The following is a 4,265-nucleotide window of genomic DNA, read 5'->3' on the forward strand; positions in this document are numbered from 1 at the left end:
ACGCAGCTCCTCCAGCACGCAGCTCCTCCAGCACGCAGCTCCTCCAGCACGCAGCTCCTCCAGCCCTGGCACTGCGAGACCGAGCTCAGTGCGTGCTCCAGGTTTTCCTCGTTAACAGACCCTTGCGGCTCTTCGCTCTTCATGCCCGTGTCGGGGAGGCTGGTCTTTCTTTCCAGGCGTTTGGTCTGTCTCCTGCACAGCTCTGAGCAGGCTGTCAGCACGTCCTGGCCAGGCCAAAAGCAGCTCTACACTTGGAAAGAGATTCCCACTTCATGGAAGAGATTGTGGCGGTCGATTTCTGCTAGGAAAGATTTTGCCTATTTACCGTATTTCCCTCAGCTGCCTTTGGGATTTGTAAAATCCTTGCGCTTCCATGCTTTTCTCCCAAGTGCTCTCTGAGGTCCCTGGGAAGTAGAGGCAGGACGGAGGAACACCTTCCCCCGGGAAAGGTAGGCTGCCGCAGTGCCTTTGGAGCCAGGCAGCTGACAGCACCTCAGGAGCTCAGACCGCTCCGGCTGCGGTCAGCTCCCGCTTTCCGTGAAGATGGTCCATGATACTCTCCACGGGGCTGTGGGATTATCAGCTTGGAATGGGGCAGGAAACAACCCTAAGCATCATCTTCATGCTGCCAGCAGAAGCGAGACCTGTAGGATCTTGTAGTCAAGGAGGGGTCCCCAGAGATCTTTAGAGCAGTCAGGACTAATCCAAAGCTGTCAGTCCCCCTTTTCCAGCTGAACTTGTGGAAATAAATCCCACAGGAGAACAGGGAGCTAGGGCATGTCCTTTCATCTTTTGTTAACACGTTGCTCTTTCTGTCCCTTAGAAGAGGCATCTGCTGAACACGGAGGATTCCCCAGAGGTCCAGACTTGGGAAGCTGCTGAGCTGGACTATTACCTTTTCCTGCGTGCGTGCTTTTACTGCCTGAAATGTTTGGGCATTGTTGCTGTCATTCGCTCGATTTAGTTTCTGTGAAGCCTTTTCAGTGAGATGGAGTCCAGCGATAAAAGAGCTTCGTGAAGAGATGTCCCAGATCTGTGCCAATCACTCGGTATCACAGAGCAAAGCAAAGTGAGTTTTCCAGGGACTGACTCCCGATCAAACCAGCCGCTGGCTTAGCCGAGTCCACGCACACCGTGTTTCAGCAAGCTTTACTATCAAAAACATGCTTCGGACCCTTCTTGCAAAGTTTCCCACCTACACAGAGAGAGGTTGGGGTGTTGGAACAACTGAGTTCTTGCTCTTCGATTTTTTGTTTAAAACAAGTGCATACCTCAGTTTCCAGAGAAAATCTACGGATTTCACAGTGCCTTTGAGTGAAGCAGAAATAGCAGCCGCGGTCCCCGAACAGACTTGTTTAACACACCCTCTCTCAGGTTTTGCTCATTTTACTCCAACGTTGTTCCCTCAATATCTTTCCCTGAAAGAGATCAAACCCGCTTTCCCCTTCCTCTGTAGTCTGCTGTGTTGCTGTTACCGATCAATAAATCGCAGTTTTGAGCCGAGGCCAAAGTATTTCTTGCTGAAGTCTCTGACCCACACCCCTGTGTCATGCGAACCTTTGAAGTGTTCCCTAGAGAAAGGGCCAAGGCAGGATGTAGTTCCAACAAGCACTTGACAATAACCTCCTCCTAACCTAATCTGGTTAGCTTTTTAACTGTTTAGAAGAGGAAAGAGACAAAATTTGGAAGAACTAATGAACTTCTCACAGTGGGGCAGGTTATCTTACAATCTGTGGAAATACTTTAACCATCTTTGCAGGGTTGAAGGCTGCTCATTCCCTGCAATCTTACACTGCAGGGTATTGCCACATGAGGAAGAAAATCTGTCTTTTATTGCGTCTCAAAATAAATGTATTCAACATTTATTGAATGGGGAAGAACATTTATATGAGCGAAGAAGTAAGTGTGAAGGACCATCAGCTCCTAATACTCGACTCCATGTCCTCACCTCCTTGGGCTCACCCATGGAATGCATCAATACCCACACCAGAACCATCAAATCAGTCAAATACAGACAGACAATCAAACAGCACTGATCTCACCTGCCAGCTCTGCAGAGCTGGTGGGACTGGGAAGCAAACCAGCCCCTTATAGCACCTGCATCAGGGCAGAAATTATCGGGGCCTGACCTGGATGTGGCCAAAAAGGGAGAAACTGGGACCATACTGAGCCAAGAGGAAGCGTGTGCTGGTTTGCTTTCCCACATTAAGCAGAAAGGTGCTCACTTCATTCCTTTGGAGTAAACATTGACCTCCTTTTCGGGAAGGGAAAAAGAGTAAAGGCACAAATTTCTTTCCTGCAGGTTGAAGAGATCAGCTTAATTTTATGATGGTAAAAGATGATGGTGGAATTTGGCTTCTTTTTCCCCATTCACTGACATCTCTGATGGTCTGAGAAGCCAGAAGTGGGTCGTTTCACAAAAACGCGTTGGTGCAGTATCCCGAGATCCAAATCCAGCACGTCTGAATGGTGGACCTGTCAAAATTTGTATCCAGGAAACCAAAGTTTTGTCCCGACTAAAATTGCTGGGTGGGATGGTTTGTATAATCGAGCAGTAGTCGGATCAGCGGCGATGTGGAAATGCGTATGAAACAACTGCTGACCTTTGTGGGTGACAAAGGAGGGGGCAGCTGCACGAAGCAAGCTCGAGCCGTCTCCAGTAAGATCACGCGCGTCGTGATATGGGCAACCGCAAAGCTCTGTCTGCAGATCAGAAGCGGGCAGAGGCGCAGGTTCCTTCCTGAAATGCCTGGAAAGGAGCAGAGCGTGGCGCCGGCCAGGCGCTTCAAGGCAGGTGACGACAGCTCTACTGCAGGCAAAGGGCTGCGCTCCAGTGGGCTAACGGGAAGGGAGCCGGAGAAATAAAATCCTTCCAACAGCAGCCAGGCTGATCGCAACAGACAACGCTGAATTCTGGCTGACAATCAGTCGTGCAAATCCCACAAGATCAGGTACCAGTCCTTCCTACTGTTTAAACATCTTCACAGTTCTTATTAAGCCAAAATAAAGAAAAAGAAAATGTGAGAAGGAAACAGCCAATGACCACGTATCATTTTAAACCTGAAAAAAAAACCCTAAAAAACCCTGTGAGTCAGCTTTTCAGAAGATGAAAATACAACTTCTCTCCTGAAGAGAAATTCAAAGCCAAAGGCAGCAGCTGGCCCCTAGTACCAGAGGGACTCTGGTGGCCTTGGCAGGTGCTCTGCCTTCTCCATCCAGCTCTGCCTAGAAGATGTGCGTAACCAGAATTCCAGGTACCTGAAGGAAGATTTTGCTATTTCTTTTGTATTTGTGGCACGTACCATTGCGATTGCATTAGCACCTCGGTGACAGTCTGGGACCCCCAGTGGCCCTTGGTGCAGGGACACTGTCTGCCTTCGAGGATGTGTCACCTGCAGGTGGCCCGATGCTGCTCCCACGAGTGGAGCTGTGGCTCTCACACCCAGAGCACTTTCCTTCTGCCCACGGTTCGACCAATCTACCCTGCCAGCCAGCAGCTCTGGAGAAGGGGAATTGGCAGACGGTGGGGGTCTAACTCTCCAGCCTGCGATGGTGATGGGTGAGGTTTGCTGAGGAAAACATCCCCAGTCCCCAGCAGGAGCTGGTACCCACCTTGCAGTAGCTGCACACCCGCTTGAGGACCCCACGCCTATGGCATGGTCATGGCGAGCTCACGCCTCACTCTTCCCTCGGTGGGAGATTTCGCAGTGTTGGTGCTGAAGTCACAGCAATAGCAAGGGATGCTCAGGAGGTGGCACCACAGGTCTTTCCAGCATCATTCACTTCTGGGGTTTCTCCAGCTGCACGATGCCCAGGAGTGAGATTACCTGTCTCTGAAGTCCTTCTTTAAAGACCCACCCTCTGTCGGCCATGGAGACTCCTTCATAACCTCAAAGAAGTCCTCTAGGCCAGCGCACAGTGGCTCTGCCTGCCACGCAGAAAGAGGTGAGCCCGACAGCCTGGGCAGTGCCATGGGTGAGAACAGACTGCTTTGTGCCTCTTTCCAGAAAAGGCACCATGGGGTCACCACCCGTGGGACAGCCCGAGCTCTCTTGCTGCCGCTGTCACCTGCAGCGCTCGCAGCGGTCCACGACGTCGCAGGGCTATGCCAGCTCAACGTGACACAGCCAGGTAAGGTGTCCAGACCTAATTCTGACCCAAGCAGCACGCACAGTTCCTGGGGCAGAAAGCTGTGGAAGACTGGCTGTGACTTCCCAGCACAGCAGTAGCACCCACCACCCCCGCCAGGACAAGCTACCGCCCAC

The sequence above is a fragment of the Buceros rhinoceros genome, unplaced genomic scaffold, assembly GCF_000710305.1.
Source record: "Buceros rhinoceros silvestris isolate BGI_N320 unplaced genomic scaffold, ASM71030v1 scaffold12534, whole genome shotgun sequence".
Lineage (NCBI taxonomy): Eukaryota > Metazoa > Chordata > Aves > Bucerotiformes > Bucerotidae > Buceros > Buceros rhinoceros.